This window comes from Corythoichthys intestinalis, chromosome 14 (assembly GCF_030265065.1).
Source record: "Corythoichthys intestinalis isolate RoL2023-P3 chromosome 14, ASM3026506v1, whole genome shotgun sequence".
In the NCBI taxonomy this organism is placed as follows: Eukaryota; Metazoa; Chordata; class Actinopteri; order Syngnathiformes; family Syngnathidae; genus Corythoichthys; species Corythoichthys intestinalis.
This window is the reverse complement of record NC_080408.1, coordinates 35,461,244-35,484,173: the sequence shown is the minus strand read 5'-3', so window position 1 is coordinate 35,484,173 and position 22,930 is coordinate 35,461,244.

Below are 22,930 nucleotides of genomic sequence, written 5' to 3'. Positions count from 1 at the left end.
TGTTCTCCTCGAGCCTCTGTAGGTTTTCTCTGGATACTCCGATTTACTCCTACATCACACCATAAACAGTACATGCAGGATTGATTAGACATTTCAAATTTACGTAGGTGTGATTGTGAGTGTGAATGGTTGTTTGTATTCGTACGTACTGTATGTGCCCTGCAATTGCGCAACATTAAAAGAAGCTGCTGTTGTCTTGTGTTGTTATAAATAATGAACTGTTGTTACTTAATAGTTTGGGTTTTTTTTCCTATAAACAGACACCCACTCACTTGAAACTACTGCCGAGTGTTTTTAGGAGTAGGCGGTTTTACGTTGAATCGCCTATGAAAAGCACACTTTATGTAAATTTGCTTTTGCGAACTTGAGAATGCAGCTAAGGACTCTCAGTAAACAAACAACTAAAAAAAAACTGCCGGAGCAGAAACAGAGCGTCTACAAAGCCCCTGTAGCATCAAAACTGAAGAAAATAATAAATGATGATGCTCGGGAACTGAAGCAACCATCATGAAAGCTCCAGCTCATGGCAGCATGAACACAATGAGCAAAAAAAAAAAAAACTCCTTTTATTCTGATATTAAAGTCCCACAAGTCTGTGGCTAACAAACATCTGAGCATCTTGAAGGAGGTCCGTGTTATTAATGACTCCATTACCCATCACCCTGTGCGGTCCGGTTCCACACACGCACCCTCGCTCTCGGTCTATTTAGGGAGCCGCCAGCACTACAGGAGACCGGGGAAAGGATTTGCGGAACGGGATGAAACAGACAACATCTGTCCGTCACCTCCCATGATTCATCAGCTGTGATACATCAACGCCGTTTATTCAAGCTTGTCAAAGCTTGTCAGTACTGTTACAAGTTACAATGCCAGTGAGGCTTCACATTCATTTATCTGCCACAGTATGTTACACAATTCAATGATGTCCAACAATAGGAAGTATGCTTTTGCAAATATAATAGAGCTTATTTTAAATATACACATTTTGAAATTATTGCTGGAGACCGTCCTAGCATGCAGCAAAGGCGCCTCGGATCATCTCTCTCATCCCTACTGGCTTTCAAAAGGGACAGTGTACTGCAGTTTTCTGTGATAGTTGTTGGTTTACTCATTGGCTGCAATTTAGGGCAACAGACATCCATAAAATTTTTGGATTAAGTAAGTAAGTAAGTAATAAGTAATTCACGGACAACTTTCAGCCATAGACTTCATAATGTATTGACTAGGACTGTCAAATTTATCGCATTAACGGGAGGTAATTAATTTTTTTAATTAATCACGTTAAAACTTTTAACGCATTTAACGCATGCGCGAAACGACCCACTCACGCATTGCCGCAAACAGACTACAATGGCGCCGTTTTATGTATATTGAGAGCTAAGAGGCATAGACAAGCAAGTGGAGTTGACACAGGCATTCATTGGGGCCGCGCTAGTTATTGGCAGAAGCTTTGGCATCTCTTCCACAACAATTATAACTATTGCGGCGAGTGACGTCGGGAAGAATGACAGGAGATGATCTTTTTCTTAATACCCTGTATCGAACACAACGCAGAGAAGATATACCATTTGCAGCCACCACTGACTGTCATGGTTGCCATCATGCATTTGGGCAAACCAGTTAAGTCGCTACAGTATCATTTACTGAAAGCACAACAAAACTAATATTCCTATCTCTCAAAAAAATAATGTTCACAAAAAGAAAAGCGCTCAATGCAAAGAGAAATGGCCTTCCCAATCAAAATAGCTATGCAAAATAATACTCAGACTTTGGTCAAGCTCTTCAAACATTTCGTTTAGCTCAACAAATACACTAGATGGTGATATTTAGTGACAATATAGAAACTCACATTTATCTTTTAGGAATTACAAGTCTTCTATCCATGGATCCCTTTCACAGAAAGAATGTTAATATTGTTAATGCCATCTTGTGATTTATTGTTATCATAAACAAATACAGTACTTATGTACAGTATGTTGAATGGATATATCCATCTTGTCTTATCTTTCCATTCCAACAATAATTTACCAAAAAATATGGCATATTTTAGAGACGGTTTGAATTGCAATTAATTACGATTAATTAATTTTTAAGCTGTGATTAACTTTTGAAAGCCCTAGTATTGACGGCTCAGATCGGTCATGCACTGCGCCTCGCATTCAAGTAGGGGGCTGCCCACATTAAGAGGAGCTATTCACAAACACGCACACAGCGATCTAACGCCGGATTTCTATTGAAAAAGTCCAAAAGCTGTACCGCATACAAACAGGAAGGATTGTCTCAGGAGTGATTTGTTTGAGGATTCAAGGGATTCAAAGTAATTATCATATTTTTCGTACCATGTATGCATTTTGAAACGTTTTGAAAAAAATCAATGGGAGAAATTAGCCGCTACTGCATTGGCATTATAGTTCGCAATATTTACTTAAAATAAACGCTAACTTTACGGTTTTATTGCTTTTAACCAAGAATCGAGACTGTTTTACACCCATATCTATAAAGAATTCAGGGATTTAAGCATTTGTTAACAAAAATTTTCACCGGAAAAGCTGTGTTTACATCAGGTGGCTGCTAGCTACATTCACTAACAGACTAGCATTGTGCTACATATTTACATGAAATAAACGCTAACTTTACCGTTTTATTGCTTTTAACCAAGAATCAAGACAGTTTTACATCCGTATCTATAAAGAATTTGGAGATTTAAGCATTATTCACATGAATTTTCACCGGAAAAGCTCTGTTTACATCAGGCGGCTGCTAGCTACATTCACTAACAGACTAGCATTGTACTTCGACATATTTACGTAAAATAAACGCTAACAGCACGGTTTTTTTGGGGGGGGGGGGGGGGGCTTTTAACCAAGAATCGAGACTGTTTTACATCCATATCTATAAAGAATTCGGGGATTTAAGCATTTATTCACAAGAATTTTCAACAAAAAAAGCTCTTTGTGAATCCACTCGGTCAGCTTTGACGGCCTCGCCAACAATGCAGGCTCCCTGTTTATCAGCCCCACGCCCCGTGTCCCGTCAATATATGATGAAGTCTATGTTTCAGCATGTGTGTAAATCATAAATAAAACAGACTGACATGATTATGTTCTATTTCTGTTTGAAAGACCTGATTTCAAACCGAACATACTGTAATTGACTTTTACTGAAAGTATGTACAACCCTCAATCAGAATCAAAGATGGTTCATTCCAGCATGAACCGCTTTACTGAAAGCAAGCCACGCCATCCATTTAACAACTTTGCAAGCATGTCTCTGTGCCAAACACTTTTAATAAGCTTCAAGGGCATTCGATCGGGTCCAGAACTTTGCTTTGCCAAAGACGGACTGGCCCATATCATCCATTACATTAAATTGGGTGGCGGCCTCCAGCTCATATTTATGATTTAATTAAATTCACTTGTGAGGCGTATCAGAACCACTGTGCCTCTCTCTTAATGCCAGCCTAGCAAACACACACAAACACACACCGACAAGTGCAAGAGTTGCCTTTCTGACATGCGCCAAAGTGTGAGACTTTGTGGGCGCTTTGGCAGGAGCGTTCTCGGGGGCTCGTTTAAAGCGGTATAATTACACAGCCCCCCAGTATTCTTCCATCAGAAAGCAGCAGAACGGATGGCTCGTTCAGAGATAACTTAAAACCTCGGCGGTGTTGTGGCGCAAACGCCAACAAAGGGCCGAGCCAGCCTTTTATAGGAACTGGACTCTTTGAGGCAGATGTTACAGAGGAGCTGCAATGTGTGTGGAATTGCATTTTTTTTTTATTTGATTTTTTTTTTTTTTTTTTTTCATTTTTGAATGATCGACAGACTTTTACCCAAGTCCTCGGGAGGAAAAGAGTAATATCTTTATGAGACAGTGTTTAATGAATTTAAAGTATGGGAAAAATATACTTTTGAGTCTATGGCTAACCAATGAGACACTGTGTGAATAATTAGTGTATGTTGAAAACATGGTTTAACCCAAAGTACTGTCTGTTAACCCATTGGCTGCCATAAACCGCACTAGATGTCCGATCCATTTGAACTGGGAAGACTAGACTTCCCATTTCAAATAGATTGGACATCTTTGGCCTTCTACCGATGCACTACCTTGGCGCAAAAACATACTCGGGTGCAAACTCCACATTGTCAGGCTGAACATTCCTCCTACTGAAGGAGACCTCGGAGACCTCTTACGGCATTCAATACAGCCGCCCGAGCGTGAGATCCAGATCCATTTGGCCGGCGGATCCGCTGGGAGTGTCTGGGGGGAACCCAATCTCTCACATCCACGGAGCCATCTTTTCACCTCGAAACTGCATCAGCAAAATGGACGGCATGACCTCAGGTTTTCGCACTGGAGTTTGTTGCACCAGTATATTTCAGATGACTCCATGTATTATAGTTGTTGAGGGGCTGAACTAGTAACAGTGAAGAAAGAGAAATTCCTTTCAAAGAATTTACACTCATGCAAAGTAGTGTTTTAAAACTAATAATTTAATTAAGTAATATTCAAATAGTTATTACGGTAAGTATTATTCAAATTCCAAGCATTAAGGGTCATAGTAATTATGTTTTGGTATTAGAGCTGAAACGAATACTCGAGCAACTCGAGTAACTCGAGTTTAAAAACTGATCCGAGTAATTTTATTCACCTCGATGAATCGTTTAATTTTGCCAGCTCTAAGCATCCCGTTTTGCCCGGACTACTTTTAATGCAGGACAACGCGCTGACGTCACGTGCGTAGAGGAAGAAGCAATAAAAAAATAAAAACTTACCGCAGCCGACAGCCGCTACAAACTACGCCGACGTTGCTAAAAACTACGCCCGCATGATGCTAGTTTGGTAGCAGATAGTGTCCGATGCGTCTCATAGATATCGCATGCATTTAGGACTAGACGCAAAATGACAGACTCGGCCGCATCTGGGCAGTGTTAGTAAACAGCCGCCATCTTTAAGCAGTAGACTTCTCATCGCTAATAAATATAACCAGGGGTACACATATTTTTTTTGTCCAGGTTCTCAGAGGAGGACCTGGAGATGTGACTTGGTCCTCATTGAGCTTGAGAGCCGACCCGCCTGATGCGATAAAATTATGACAAGCTTTAGTTAGAGCCAAATACCTTAAATTAATTATATTAACAATTAATGCCTGATTAACATCAACTGGCACAACAAAATTGCCATTACTTTGAAGTGAAATGTAAAGAAATAAACATAAAAGCAGTACTAATTCAAAATAAAGGGCATTATGCGGCTCCCACATTAACTCCAAGCCTTTGTAAAAGTGGGATGTCCTCCTCCTCATAAGAGCTCATTGAACGTGCATGTTTAGCTTTGTGAAATGCGAGCAAAAACACGTTTGTCAGTGCATGGCGCTGCTCTTCATTAACTTTATTCCGCCACTTTTCCATAGGGCGAGTGGGGTGCTGCCTGACATCGATAGTTTGCTTAATTGCCACATGCTCTGTTTTTTTCGTGCTTTTCAAAGTTTGGATGGCTGAAATTTTTTGACCCTACATAAAATGCGCTGCTCTTATCAGCGACACTGGGATTCTCACGGCACATTTTGTACCACATATCCATGCGAGCATCATTTGCTTCTAGCCATGGTACCTCCTGCAGCCACTTTTCAGCAAAAGTCCTTTTTTCGGTAGCTCCGGTGACGTCTCTGTCGTCTGTCTGTCCTTTGATGGGGGTGGGGGAACACGGAAATAATTACTCAGTGGGGCCTGCCTCCGACATTTTGAGAAGTGATTATGTCGTGTCCGCCGCAAATACAGTGGTCAGCCATCGGTACGCAAAAGCGTATGGAAGCCGTTGAGAGCCAGCGCGTTTGTATACGTCTAGTACGCATGCGCACATGCGGACCACTTATGTGCACCCCTGAATATAACGTTACTGTCACATGCTCACGTAACGTTAGCCGTTCGGAGGGCTAGGTTTCTATTGATTATGGCCACTGTCGATGCGTGGCTAACGTGTCTTACATACAGGCTTTATTTAATCTGTAAAAACACAGCGCTGTAGAGTGATGAGGGTGTAAAATTAAAACATAATAAAGATAACTGTCAGTTTTAGCTCAGTAGTAGAGATGGGCGATACCAGTGATTTTGGATTCGATCCGATACCAAGTAATACCAAGGCCAAATATTGCGATCCCGATCCGATATCGATACCGGAAGTTCATATTATATATGTATATATATATATGTATATATATATACATATATATGTATGTGTGTGTATATATATATATATATATATATATATATATATATATATATATATATATATATATATATATATATATATATATATATATATACACATATAAAACAACCCCTGCAGTGTTCTCAGCCATTCTGATGATATCTAATGTACAACTAGTATATCAAGCACTCAAAAACTATTAAGTCTCTTTGTGTCAAATATGCTTTGCAATGGAAAACTGCTGCTTTTAATAACGAGCAAAGCAGTTTCCCTCAAACTGACAAACCAATCCATCAACAACAAACTCTGATTAGTCAGTCTCACTCTTTAACCATGACCCTTAAATTCATATGCACAGAACATTTCCCTGCTACACGTTGTATTTGATCAATTTTTAATCTACCTAAATTGAATATTTTTAATCTAATTAAAAAACGAATTAATAGTAGCATGTTACCACCCTCAAATGGTAGATCACTAAAAACAAATCCAATAATCAATAGTCACTTGCCGCTTTTTAATTTTATTTTACTAACACAATTTTCAAACAGATTTTGAAATAAAAAAAATAATAATTATAAAAATAAATAAATAAATTTCAAAAAACAGATCTTGAAATGATTGAAACAGACCTTTAACAAGATAAAAATAAGTAGCAACACAACATGAGAAATCAAGCATTTAATCGTTTGTAACATAAAAAAATATGGAAAAACATTTCATGAAAAAATAAAAATATGAAACATATATTCACAAGAAATAATAATAAATGAATAAGAAATAATAATAAGGTTAAGTAAGAAATTAAGCGTGAGGGGGCGGAGGAAAAGCATGCTGTTCGACAGAGGATAGGGACGTGAATGGGGGTGGGAGCACACGCCGGTGCACTGCTTATGTGTGTGCACTACTTACGTGTGTGTAGAATGCGAAAGGGAAAAGTAGTACAAAGGGTGCACAAAAATATACCCAAAAATTGACAAAGAAAATATAATATATTAATTCCAGATATCGATACTTTTGCTTGGGGATCGATACCTAAAATTTAACGCGCTGGATCGAAATATCGATATTTTGGTATCGATCCGCCCATCCCTACTCAGTAGTCATTGCTGAATAAATGTGCTCCAATACAGCAGGTATCATACATTTATTTTGAACACTGGAAAAACTCAAAATCCTACCAGTACTTACAGTTTAGACTAACTTAAAACTTAAAACTTAACTTAAAAATAGCTTGACACAAATGGAAACTAAATTGAAATACGTGGGAAAAACACGTAGCTTTCAAGTGATGTGTGTTATCAAGCGTAATTACATTTTTAGGTAAGAAATATGTTTTTATATACACATATATATATATATATATACTGTATATACTGTATATAAGGTCTAGAAGTTTTTTGAGTGAAAGTGAATTTTTTTTCTAGTCACATCTTAGATCCAATTGTTGGCTGTTTTCAACAATGTACATCGAAAATAGACATTGATTGACTTAAAACGGTTCAATATTGGATTAAATGTCTTTTTTTTTCATGTATATGTATAATTGCTCTTTACCTAAAAAAAAATGTTTTATCCGATTACTCGATTAATCGATAGAATTTTCAGTCGAATACTCGATTACTAAAATATTCGATAGCTGCAGCCCTGTTTGGTATTTTTAATGATCCAAAAAAAAAAAAACAATATGAAAAAGTGCACAAGTATATTTTTGAACCTACTACTTTTGAGCTCCTTCTTGAGTATTGTGAAATACTACTTGTTTGATATAAACTTCGGTGTTTATTTGCTCGTCATTTACAGATTACTCATTCAGCAGCAGCAAATGCCGATAATTATCGTGATAAATTAAACTAACGATGATTTCTTTCATTTTTTGGCCCACGATTCAGTTACTGGTTTCGGCTGTAACGTATCAGAACACCAGAAGGACGGAAATTTGAGAATATTTACTTTTGAGGTATGTTCAAGGGCGTAGGTTTGTATAGGGACTGTAGGGACATAACAACTAAGCAACCTTATTTGCATTATATAATGACTTCAGTTATATAAGTAATTTAGATTGTCTTCCCAGATGTTGTAAGGATAGAATTGACCATTATTAAGTGAATTATTTTCATTATGTTCAGACTGACATTTATTTTCATTATGTTCAGACTTACATTTACCCCTTTCACTTGCTGAAAGTGCCGGTCCATTTTTTCCCCTCTAACGCATGCTTGATTGGCTGATGACTGCCCCCCCCCACCCCCCACACACATGCACACTCACCCAACCATGACAGAGTTATACAACATGTCGACAACATGCCGCCTCCTCCGCTTCCTTCGAAGAGGATGGATATTAGAATTTGTTTTTAGTAGCAGCTACTGTAAGTTATACAAAAAGATGTCAGTGTTGTGGAGGTGGGGAACACGCCACTTATTTTGCTACTGAAAGTCCGACCTGCATCAGAGTAAACATAACAGTAAACTGTGTGAATTTGCTAACCTGCAAAACTCAAGCAGGAAGCTCCGTAGAGAGAAGTGTCCTCCTGTATTTATTTTCGACTGTTAACGTTAATTAAACTGGGAGAAATGTAGTGTAATGAGGTTTACGCCTCCAATTTTAAATCTTTATTTTATTTATGTGGTCTTAAAGCAGCCCAAAGGAGTTTATTTTTTGTTGAATTTGGCTGTGCTTGTGAACAAAAGCAGTAGTGTTTTACCTGAAGAAAGATTCAATTTTTATTTATTTTTGTTATTCCCTGATTAAGAAGTTTTTTCAGTAATACTTAATTTCTTTATTTAGACAAACAATGTCAAGTGGTCTTAAGACATGTTTATTTTTTGCATTCTTGTATAGGTAAGAGATGATGAACACGTTTGCATTTGTTTTGTAAGTTAATATAATATACGTTCAAATATTGAAATTTAAAATCCATTAAGACATTAATTCTCGAAGTTTTCAAAATGTTTCTTTAGTAGTTTTTGTAAACAAAGGTTCGAATTGAACAGTGCATCACCTGAACCAATACATATGAAAGTTAGTATAAGTCAATACAGATTTATTTTGCATTGCTCATTTCGCCTGTTACGGCACAAGGCTGTAGTTTTTCTTTCTTTTTTTTTGTCTGTTTCCCTCATTTTCTCCACCCAGGGCACCCAGCTGAGACTGATCATCATCAGACTGGTATAAAAGACTGAATGGCCAGCCTGATGAGAAGAGTAGTGGGTCCTGCCTGCTGCCTACTAACCACTTTAGTTCAGTTGTGTTTTTGTTAGCTCTGTTGCCATTTTTTCTGTAATTATTTATTTTTGCACACTTTGACTTTTGTTTGTAATAAATCTGTCTTTTTTGACATTTTTTTCTGCAACCCGCTCTCGATGCCTTCAATTTTACCACGCCCGGTCTTTTTTTTGTTTTTTTTGTTATTGTACCCTTGGCACGTAACAATTGGGGGCTCGTCCTTTTTATCATTACAATGAGTTGCCTGTTGTGACCGCTCGTTGCTGTTGGGTGGCCCTCGTACGTCCTGGGTTTTGGGATGGGTTATGGTCATTCGTTACCTTTGGTCTTTATAGGGGGGGAATGTTACGGCACAAGGTCGTAGTTTTTTTTTTTTTTTTTTTTTTTTTTCTGTTTCCCTCAATTTCTCCACCCAGAGCGCCAGGCTGAGACTGATCATCATCAGCCTGGTATAAAAGACTACAACCCACTCTCAACGCCTTCATTTTTACCACGGCCAGTCTTTTTTTTTTTTTTTTTTTCCCCCGTTATTGTGCCCTTGGCACGTAACATAGCCGATCAATTAATTAGGTTCATGTTCATGAGAAATGTAGCCCTGACCACCGTTCACCCAACCTGTTTGGTCTTATAAATGTCCCGCTGGTTATGACGTTATATCGTCCCTACCAATGTTGAGACCAAACCGTTTGGGTATGGTATCAAAACATTTGGACAGTTTCACGGGATGAGGATGACCCAATTCTATAAGAAAAATTATCAGAACAGGACTTAAGTATCAATGATGCAGTACATGCACTCCATACAGCTAGAAATGGGAAACTACAATGAAACCAAAGAGCTGATGTCGTGCTGAGATCAACATTGTTTCATTGAACGTTTGTTTAATTTCTTTGTGTTTAACTGATTAACAGCGAGAGACGTTCAATCCATTTTGACTGTGAGGGTGATTCACTGCTGGCCCTTACGGGCACACTGGATTGAAACTTCAATGGCACTTAAACGCGATCATTCACTGCCAGCGCACTATAAAGTTCATTTGTCTTGGACGTCTCTTGCCTTCAAAGGCAGTGAATGAGTTAAATGTCAGCAACAACAATCAGAAATACCATGAGGTAAGCGGGGTCATGTTTTTTAGTACAACTTGATCTTTCACTATGTATTTCTCTTGTTTGTTTATTAGTTCAGTCCCAGCATTCCCCACACTCCACCTCTGGCTTACTCAGTCTCAGTCGAACACGTCTCCATTTGAATTCCGTTCTCATTCATCCCTACCATCTTTTCTCATCCTTTCCCCTTACCAGCCCCGCTTCACCCACCCATGCCTTCCTCCGTGCGCTCCCTTTTGCATCTCTTGTATAGTAAACAGCTCACAAAAGCATGACAATGTCTCTGCTATGTTCCCCCAGCCTCCTGCTCTGTTCTCCCAGCTATTTGTTATTGTCTTCCCACTATCTCACGTGTGTTTGTCTCCATCGCGCTCTCTTTACTCCATTTTTTTACCCTCCTCAGCTTGTCAGAGAGAGAGAGAGTGAGCGAAGGAAAAAAAGCAAAAGTTAATTAAATATGGAACGAGAAGGAGCAGGCATCTCTTTAAACCATCATGTCATTAAAATGGCGTCCCAAGGAGATCCGCTTAAAAGGAGACGTGAAACAATGTCTTCTCAGTCAGATATTTATGGGCCTGCTTATGTAAACATGGCCCCTTTATTCTCTATGTATATTTCATGTAATTATCACTTTTTGTAGCGCTTCCCCCATGAGATTTTTGCAGAGCAAGAAGGTACTCTGGGAACGTCATTAGAGAAGACAATTGCTACAGGGCTGCTATGATGCCGAACTACAAAAAAAGTCAGTTTCCATCTTGTTGAAAGCTTTTATCTATATTTGACTGCTTCATATAAATTCAGTATTGTTTGTAATGGCACTGACTTGATACACTGAACCATAGACTTCATCATGGTATTGACAGGTCACATCAGGCACATACTGCGCCTCCCCTTCAAGAAGGGGGCCGCCCACATCAAGAGGAGCTATTCACAAACATACGCACGCAGCATATGTAACGCCGGATTTAGTTGAAAAAGTAAGAAAGCTGTACCGCATACCAACAGGAAGGATTGTCTCAGGAGTGATTTGTTCAAGGATTCAAGGTAATTATTATATTTTTCATACCATGCATTCATTTTGAAACATTGTGGAAAAAAATCAATGGGAGAAATTAGCTGCTACGGACTAGCATCGTCCTTCGACATATATTCGTAAAATGAATGCTTCCTGCACGGTTTTTTGCTTTTAACCAATAATCGAGACTGTTTTACGTTCATATCTAAAGAATTGAGGGATTAAGGCGGCACCACAGTGTGACTTGAAGACGAGCAGCACATTCGACATATTTACTTAAAATTCTAACCTTCAGGTTTTTTTTTGTTTTGTTTTTTTGCTTTTAACCAATAATCGAGACTGTTTTATGTTCATATCTATAAAGAATTCGGGGATTTAAGCATTCATTCACAAGAATTTAAACGTAAAAAGTTCTTTGTTGTGGTAAGGCGACGCCACAGTGTGACTTGAAGATGAGCAGCACATTCGACATATTTACTTAAAATTCTAACCTTCAGGTTTTTCTTTTGCTTTTAACCAAGAATCGAGACTGTTTTACGATCATATCTGTAAAGAATTCAGGGATTTAAGCATTTATTCACAAGAATTTAAAAGTAAAAAGCTCTTTGTTGTGGTAAGGCGGCGCCACAGTGTGAATTGAAGACGAGCATCGTCCTTGGACAGATTTACGTAAAATAAATGCTACTTGCACAGTTGTTTTTGCTTTTAACCAATAATCGAGACTGTTTTACGTCCATATCTATAAAGAATTAAGGTATTCAAGCATTTATTCACAAGAATTTTCAACATAAAAAGGACTTTGTGTTTCCACTCGATCAGCTGATGGAGATAGGCCCCTTAATAATCAGCCCCATGTCCCGTTAACACCATTATGAAGTCTATGACTGAACACTCACCCACTTTCTGTAGTTGAGGTAAAGCAATATTTTGGCCGTTTGTTATTTTGTTCTTGCACTCGAGGAAGCAGCTTAAAATGGGGTCAAGGAAAAGAGTGTCATTCATTCACAGTGCGCCAAAATTCAAATTTGGGACAAAGTCGTGGGCCAAACTCAATATTTTTTGACTGAAGTTGACTGCAGTTGTTCAAGTTGTCCCTTTTTAGCTAGCGTTCAAACCTTTGCATTTGAAAACAACTTTGGATTTTGCCGTAATCTATAACGGGAATTTTTAAAAATTGTGTTTCAAAGTGTGGTACGAGTACCACCAGTATTACATAGGCTTCCTGTACACAAAAGATTTAATGCATTAAATGCTCAAACTTTTTTTTTAATCCGCTTCAGTGCATTAATCAATTACTGAACTGTCAGTTGTATTAAACTTAAACTACAAAATATTGAAAAGATTGTTTATGAACTGTTTCTTTCCCAATATTTAGGAACAGCCTCTGGGTGTAATATCATTTGACTCAATTCTTAAGAAAATAACCATTTTATGTACACCGATCCCTCGCTACTCCGCGCTTCAAACTTCGCACTCTCAGTCCATCGCAGATTTTTTTTCAATTAAGAACTAAATAAATAAATGCAGTATTTTTATAGAGCTGTCCCGATCAGATCACGTAGTCTCTCACTCTCACTCCTGCCGCTTTTCTTGGTCAAGCAGTGCACTGGAGTTGCGCTTTATAATAACCGATGATTGGCAGACGTTAAGGTTTGATCTTGCCAGAGACGTAAGTTGAAAATTCAAAGCGCCGCATACGTCAAGCCTAGTTTAACTTGCTGTGGCAAGTCATTGTTTGTAAGTGAGCAGTTTGAGCGGATTTGAGTGGACTCACTCAATTAAGCATTTACAGTTTTTCTCAAATGCTTTGGTGCGTTTCTCAGATCAGAATTGAAATTCTCAAAACTACTTGTTCAATCCTCACAACATGTCAAACAAGTAGCAAAACAACATGGTTTACCTGCAAAAGCCAGTTTTTTTGTGCAATATACTTAAAATTTTCATGCTCAAAATTAAATTTCTGTGCCTGTCAGAATGACAAGCCCATGTTTCATTGTGTACAGACAAGACAGTCAAATTGCTTTCTCATTCTCTCAATTGAACAATTACTCTGGTGGAAGGCTCTGAAGCTGAAGATGGTGTACGTAAGTTTTGATGAAAATTGCAAGTTACAATTTGCAAGTTGGGAGACTGATTGTAAGAGACTGGACAAGATTCAGTAAACAGTTTTACTGTTTTTACAATTTCTTGACAGACCATGTCACTGCGATACAGAAAGCAAAAGACAGCACTGAGTATCACAAAGGAAAAAAACAAAAGCAAAATTAGAAACGTGAACATAAGACAATCGGCGCAACTCAACTTTGAGTGCTACATGTCGGGATTATTTTCCCCATTCTTTCTACACATCTTCATATTCCTCCATGTTGGGCCACAAATTTTCATACACGTCACAATGGATGTCTTCTCTTGCTATAGCTAAAGCATGGAAAGAATCTTCTTGAATGCCTTATCCAGCCTCTGCAGGCATCTGCTGTGATGTCACTGCATGTTGCATTCAATACATCCAAAGGAGTCATCTGAGTTTGAGGGTGGCATCTCAATGGGGAGGAAAATTGATCTATGGGATTGAGGATCGGGGAGTATGGTGGAAGGAACTCCATTACCATTCTGTTTTGGGTTGCAAACCATTCCCTGGTTATGTTGGTGTGGTGGAAACCCCCATTGTCCCAAATTATCACAGATTTTGGCAGGTTAAAATAAGTTACGCAAAATAAGCAACGAAAATGCTAAGAAATAAGCACACACCTGTTGACATATTCTGACAACATGTGTGTGGGTTTTGCACGTAAAGCCTTATGAAATGAAGTAATAACTAAATGTTGTAGGTGGTGAGACTATTCAACAGAGATCCATGATCATCCATTTTGACCATCACGACAGATGCAACTGTGAAGGAGGGAAACAGCAGAGAATTGTACAAAATCATTTGCATGGATGCACAAAAACATCTACAACTTGCTCAAAGAAATGAGTAACTGCTTTTTTGACGTGCACTAATGATAATATGTTGTGAGGATTGAAAAAGTAGTTTTGAGAATTTAAATTCTGATCAGAGAAACATACCAAGGCAATTGATTTGAAGTGCTTATAAAACATTTATTAACATATATACATATATACATATATTAGGGCTGTCAAAATTATCGCGTTAACGCGCGGTAATTCATTTTTTAAATGAATCACGTTAAAATATTTGACGCAATTAACGCACATATGCCGCTCAGTATTCTGCCTTTTGGTAAGTTTTAGTTGTGCTGTCTAACACCGAACTCTTGTGGTCGCTTTGCGACATGGTTTATTGTTTTCTTGCCAGTTCAATATGGCTGCACAACGTCTCGGGCTGACGCCTACGTTGTAATGTTGTGCTTATATGATCCTTGGACAAGATTTGTCCATAAGTATGGTTGTTGTAAAGAATGTACATATTATGTTAGTAAGCGAAATGTTATATTTTTTGTATGAGACGCTTTTTGTTTATGTTTAGTGAACCTGTATAACGTGCTAAGCTAACGTTGTTGCTAATGCAATGCTTGTGTACTTTTTTTTTGTAGTTTTACGACGGTCTAAAGAGGACAATGGTTTGAGGCCATTTTATTAATAAATCAGATGAAAAAGGAAGAGGTCTGATTATTAAGGCGTCGTTCACTAGCTGTCTAGCTTTGGAAAAAGTAGACGCTTCGGAGTGAGGACAGCATAGACAGATTTAAATGACAGTAGAGTAAAATGCCCACTACAGTCCTTATGTACCGTATGTTGAATGTATATATCCATCTTGTGTCTTATCTTTCCATTCCAACGATTGATTTTACAGAATATATACATAATTTACAGAAAAATATGGCATATTTTATAGATGGTTTGAATTGCGATTAATTGCGATTAATTTTTAAGCTGTAATTAACTCGATTAAAAATTTTAATCGTTTGACAGCCCTAATATATATATATATATATATATATATATATATATATATATATATATATATATATATATATATACAGTGCCTTGCAAAAGTATTCGGCCCCCTTGAACCTTGCAACCTTTCGCCACATTTCAGGCTTCAAACATAAAGATAAAATTTTTTTATTTTTTGTCAAGAATCAACAACAAGTGGGACACAATCGCGAAGTGGAACAAAATTTATTGGATAATTTAAACTTTTTTAACAAATAAAAAACTGAAAAGTGGGGCGTGCAATATTATTCGGCCCCCTTGCGTTAATACTTTGTAGCGCCACCTTTTGCTCCAATTACAGCTGCAAGTCGCTTGGGGTATGTTTCTATCAGTTTTGCACATCGAGAGACTGACATTCTTGCCCATTCTTCCTTGCAAAACAGCTCGAGCTCAGTGAGGTTGGATGGAGAGTGTTTGTGAACAGCAGTCTTCAGCTCTTTCCACAGATTCTCGATTGGATTCAGGTCTGGACTTTGACTTGGCCATTCTAACACCTGGATACGTTTATTTTTGAACCATTCCATTGTAGATTTGGCTTTATGTTTTGGATCATCGTCCTGTTGGAAGATAAATCTCCGTCCCAGTCTCAGGTCTTGTGCAGATACCAACAGGTTTTCTTCCAGAATGTTCCTGTATTTGGCTGCATCCATCTTCCCGTCAATTTTAACCATCTTCCCTGTCCCTGCTGAAGAAAAGCAGGCCCAAACCATGATGCTGCCACCACCATGTTTGACAGTGGGGATGGTGTGTTCAGGGTGATGAGCTGTGTTGCTTTTACGCCAAACATATCGTTTTGCATTGTGGCCAAAAAGTTCAATTTTGGTTTCATCTGACCAGAGCACCTTCTTCCACATGTTTGGTGTGTCTCCCAGGTGGCTTGTGGCAAACTTTAAACGAGACTTTTTATGGATATCTTTGAGAAATGGCTTTCTTCTTGCCACTCTTCCATAAAGGCCAGATTTGTGCAGTGTACGACTGATTGTTGTCCTATGGACAGACTCTCCCACCTCAGCTGTAGATCTCTGCAGTTCATCCATAGTGATCATGGGCCTCTTGGCTGCATCTCTGATCAGTTTTCTCCTTGTTTGAGAAGAAAGTTTGGAAGGACGGCCGGGTCTTGGTAGATTTGCAGTGGTCTGATGCTCCTTCCATTTCAATATGATTGCTTGCACAGTGCTCCTTGAGATGTTTAAAGCTTGGGAAATCTTTTTGTATCCAAATCCGGCTTTAAACTTCTCCACCACAGTATCTCGGACCTGCCTGGTGTGTTCCTTGGTTTTCATAATGCTCTCTGCACTTTAAACAGAACCCTGAGACTATCACAGAGCAGGTGCATTTATACGGAGACTTGATTACACACAGGTGGATTCTATTTATCATCATCAGTCATTTAGGACAACATTGGATCATTCAGAGATCCTCACTGAACTTCTGGAGTGAGTTTGCTGCACTGAAAGTAAAGGGGCCGAATAATATTGCACGCCCCACTTTTCAGTTTTTTATTTGTTAAAAAAGTTTAAATTATCCAATAAATGTTGTTCCATTTCACGATTGTGTCCCACTTGTTGTTGATTCTTGACAAAAAAATTCAATTTCATATCTTTATGTTTGAAGCCTGAAATGTGGCGAAAGGTTGCAAGATTCAAGGGGGCCGAATACTTTTGCAAGGCACTGTATATATATATATATATATATATATATATATATATATATATATATATATATATATATATATATATATATATATATATATATATATATATATATATATATATATATATATATATATATATATGTATAGGTTCATTCATTCATTCATTTTCTATGCCGCTTATCCTCACGAGGGTTGCGGAGGGGCTGCAGCCTTTCCCAGCTAACTCCGGGCAGTAGGCAGGGTACACCCTGAACTGGTTGTCAGCTAATCGCAGGGCACAATGAGACAAACAACCATTCATGAACACACTCATACCTATGGACAATCAGCCTACCACACGTTTTTGGGATGTGGGAGGAAACTGGAATCCATGGAGAAAACCTACGCACCCCCACATATTTATATATATATATACTGTATATATGTATATATATATATATATATATATATATATATATGTGTGTGTGTACAGTGCCTTGCAAAAGTATTCGGCCCCCTTGAACCTTGCAACCTTTCGCCACATTTCAGGCTTCAAACATAAAGATATAAAATTTTAATTTTTTTGTCAAGAATCAACAAGTGGGACACAATCGTGTAGTGGAACAAAATTTATTGGATAATTTAAACTTTTTTAACAAATAAAAAACTGAAAAGTGGGGCGTGCAATATTATTCGGCCCCCTTGCGTTGATACTTTGTAGCGCCACCTTTTGCTCCAATTACAGCTGCAAGTCGCTTGGGGTATGTTTCTATCAGTTTTGCACATCGAGAGACTGACATTCTTGCCCATTCTTCCTTGCAAAACAGCTCGAGCTCAGTGAGGTTGGATGGAGAGTGTTTGTGAACAGCAGTCTTCAGCTCTTTCCACAGATTCTCGATTGGATTCAGGTCTGGACTTTGACTTGGCCATTCTAACACCTGGATACGTTTATTTTTGAAGGTGGATTCTATTTATCATCATCGGTCATTTAGGACAACATTGGATCATTCAGAGATCCTCACTGAACTTCTGGAGTGAGTTTGCTGCACTGAAAGTAAAGGGGCCGAATAATATTGCACGCCCCACTTTTCAGTTTTTTATTTGTTAAAAAAGTTTAAATTATCCAATAAATGTTCCACTTCATGATTGTGTCCCACTTGTTGTTGATTCTTGACAAAAAAATTCAATTTCATATCTTTATGTTTGAAGCCTGAAATGTGGTGAAAGGTTGCAAGATTCAAGGGGGCCCAATACTTTTGCAAGCCACTGTGTGTATATATATATATATATATATTAGGGCTGTCAAAATTATCGCGTTAACGGGCGTTAATTAATTGTTTTAATTAATCACGTTAAAATATTTGACGCAATTAACGCAGATGCCCCGCTCAGGGAGTTTTAAATGACAGCACACATTGAAACGCTCACTTGTTGTGTTTTATGGAGTTTTGCCGCCCTCTGCTGGCGCTTGGGTGCGACTGATTTTATAGGCATCCATGAGCATTGAGTAAGTAATTATTGACATCAACAATGGCGGGCTACTAGTTTATTTTTTGATTGAAAATTTTACAAATTTTATTAAAACGAAAACATTAAGAGTGGTTTTAATATGAAATTTCTCTAACTTGTACTAACATTTTTCTATTAAGAACTACAAGTCTTTCTATCCATGGATCGCTTTAACAGAATGTTAATAATGTTAATACCATCTTGTTGATTTATTGTTATAATAAACAAATAGTCCTTATGTACCTTATGTTGAATGTATATATCCATCTTGTGTCTTATCTTTCCATTCCAACAATAATTTACAGAATAATATGGCATATTTTATAGATGGTTTGAATTGCGATTAATTGCGATTAATTACGATTAATTAATTTTTAAGCTGTAATTAACTCGATTAAAATTTTTAATCGTTTGACAGCCCTAATATATATATATATATATATATATATATACTGTATATAAACACAGACAAGACTGAAAAAGCAGTTTCTGCACTTGCACCCCTCTTTAAAAAAAACTGTTATATTTTAAGCCAAAAGAACTGTTGTGTTTGATAGAACAATATGTCTTTATGCTGTCATAGCAGATTCATGGCACATGAAGGTCCCAAACTATTTTTCAGTTGTCCGTTTTACCCTGGAAACCCCCGTTTACAGACGTCGCGCAACCGCTTTTGTTTTACCAAGCCATAAAAAGAATTGTATTTAATTTAAAAAGTAATTATATTTATTATTCAAAATGTCTGTCATTTTTAGCTCAGAATAATTAATTGATGTATAATATTTCGTTTTTAGAAAAAAAAATTATTCACTCGCATATTTCAAACTTTTAAACAAATTACGTCACAATTTAAAAAATGGTGTCTGTAAATAAGTCACGGAAATCTACCTCATAACTATCGCTTAATTGTAATTTTTTGTTACTGTCGCATTTTCCTCGATATGTTAGATGATAAATAATAGATTCAAACAAAGAAAAATTGAAAGAAAAAAAAAGTTTAAAAGGGTAAATATATGAAAAAAGAAACCACTCTCGACCACTCCTTGATGTCTGCGATTACTGCATCGCGACCTTTATTACTGTTTCACCCATAAAATACCCCAAAAATCCGGCTGTGGCCATTCACATCTGTGTGTTGACACTCAGTGATACATGCTACATGGAGTTTTTGGATCGAAACAAGGTAAGTACGCGATAATATGTCGTTGAAATCGTGGCGTCTTTAGGTCCGCTCTCTCATGCTCTCACCTCCAGTTAGGGTTTTGCTGTTTAATTTTTTTTTTTTTTTTTTAACAAGTGTTGTCAGCATTGCTGCGTAGATGGAAGAGATGGGGGTCAGCCTGTTAGTGCTCAGACCATACGCCGCACTCTACATCAAATTGGTGTGCATGGCTGTCACCCCAGGAGGAAGCCTGTTCTGAAGACGGTATACAAGAAAGCCCGCAAACAGTTTGCTGAAGACATGTTAACAAAGCACATGGATTACTGGAACCATGTCCCATGGTCTGATGAGACGGGCAGACTAACTGCACCAACTTTACCTTATCGCTTGCCACTGATGTCCAATTCATTTGAACAAGGAGGACTGGCAGTGAATGCTCTTATACGATTTCCAGTGTGAAAGATCGCTGCCAACCTTCCCAGTGAGAATGGATTGGACATCTAGCAGCCGCCAATGAGTAAATAATGAAATGTCACATATAGACGAAGAATGAGCAACCACAACTTCGTAAAACATTCGCACTACATGAATGTGCAGGTGTACCAAGTGACTGTGACGACTAACAGATTTTATTGCTGTGTGCATCCATTGCTAAAAGCAGTGCCCTGTGGGAGGCCAAGACCTGCATTTTGGGGGTCTGGATGCCAGCTGATGGAGAGTCTGTTGTGGAAAAAGCAGGGCACCTGGGTTCCATGTGCTGAGGGAAAAGCTTTATTGGCACCAGAGCTTTGCCAACTTGAACTGAATGTGATGTATGGATAACACGCAAGTGCTTTTAATTCAAGCCTCATGCACTTAGTAGATGCAAGTACAGTACACGAGTGGATATATATAACATAAGCATTATACGTACACACACATTCCCTCACATGGAATCTGGACTCCCACAAGCGTACTGTAACTAAATGCTCCTCTTCATTCTATTGTTCTCTGAGTCTCTTCTTCTGCAGGGTCAAAAGGCCTCAAGGTAATCTAACTAGCTCCGACTAAAGCGACAATAGAAGGTCTGCCATTACCACTTTACCCACAAGAGGCAGTCACGCCCCCCCCCCCCCCCCACCTCTCCACCTCCATCCGCCAACCACTGAACCTGCCATATTGCTATCCGGCCTGACCCCGCCGCACAGACGGCAGAAAACCCGAGCCGAGTTGCCGGCGTCGACAGCAATAACCACTGAAGAATTGCTTTTAATCAACGTCTGAAATGAGGGTGACTTGAAGCGTTGCCCCATGCTGATTAAATGTAATTGTTTAATTGCCAAGTGCTGGTAACCCATCCTGAGAGGATTCTGACGGAATTATTTAATCTCTAGTCAGGAAGTGCAGAGCAGGAGAAAAATCAACGAAAAAATAGAAAAGTGGAAGGAAATATGCTTTTATTTTGGAGTCCTCATGAAATATGGAAGGCTCTTTGCATTAAGAGAGAGTGAACACAACAGCACTTTGAGTGATGCTCCAGCCTCAAAAGAGGCTCTGACCTGCAGCAGGAGTGTTTCAGTCTGTTTATTTTGGTGCCAAATACCACAACATAGCAGTCATGGCCTAGTTGCGTATGTTGTCATGCTTAACATCACAGTGGGGTCCTTCATTTTTTTAATTGTATTTTAGTCCTGCTTTGTAGGTTATGCTGTTTACAAGATTAGAAGAGATGATTTCAGCATTAGGTCATTCAAACAAAGGACTTTAGCAAGTCTCAAGGGGATGTCTCACAATCCCCCCTCCCTCTGATTACAGCGGCCTCTCTTCTAATGTAGCTCTATAAACTTAAAGGGCACAGGTGCTCTCCATTAGGGGCCACGGCTCATAGATACAGACACCCAAGCCCCTCAATAAAACCAGTGACTGTTAACTCTTTGACTGCCATTGATGGCGATAGAACTGGGGAGTGAATGTTTACTGCTAGCCCTCCTAGTTCAAATGGATTGGACGTCTATTGCCCAGAAACACGGTCATTCAATACCAGACCTCCCGGTTCAAACCCCTCCATAAGCTGTATGCACCGTTTCTATGACATTTCAATCTATCATCGAAATCAATAGTAACTCTCCTGCTGCTATAACTACACAGTGCAAATATCCTCACCCTCAAGAATAAACTCAGGCTCTCCATTCTGCTGATAAATGCAATGCTGTCATCCCATGGGAAACGGGCCTGGACATCCTACCGTCTCTTCTTCCCTTACTTGGTCAGAAGGGTGGGTTGTCCCTCCCAAACAGAGTAGGGTGGGTGCAGAGGCCTGGTCCCTACAGCTGTGCATGTCCTCCCAGCACCTGACCAGGGGCCCAGATGTGACAATTTGAACAATGGGAGTCCCCCGTGGGATCCTGGCACCTGCAAAATGTAACCCCCACTATCTAACATGATGGTGTAATTACCGCTCCAGTGAGTCTACATCTGGACTAAACTCCTGGAATCTATCATAAGGAATATCATAATTCGTTTTGCATGTTGTCATTACTGACATATTTGCAGTAGTGTACCATTTATCTGGGTATTCCTCCCGCATTCCAAAAAATAGGTTAACTGAAGATGCTAATAGACCATCAGTAGCTACATTTACAGTAAATGCTGTCAATATTCGGGTTACGGTCAATATACGGGCATTTAAGACATTTGAATTCAACCGTTTACAAGTGTAAATGAGCAAATCAACGAGGACATTTTTTTCAAAACGCATGAAAACGTCAAAATACACAGACTTCTTGTAACTGTTTGCTCGCTGTCTTCGCTAATCTTGCTATTGAAACACTTTCTACCACCAAAAAAAGACATACAGCGCAAAGTCTTTGATGACACTAATTAAGTCATGAGTTTTCTCCTCAATCCAAGACCAATGTGTGATGCATTTTTGCAGGTCATTCTCCAACAACTACAGTGTATCACAAAAGTGAGTACACCCATCGCGTTTCTGCAGATATTTAAACATATCTTTTCATGGGACAACACTGACAAAATGACACTTTGACACAATGAAAAGTAGTTTGTGTGCAGCTTATATAACAGAGTTTTCCCCTCAAAATAACTCTAAATATAGTCATTAATATCTAAAC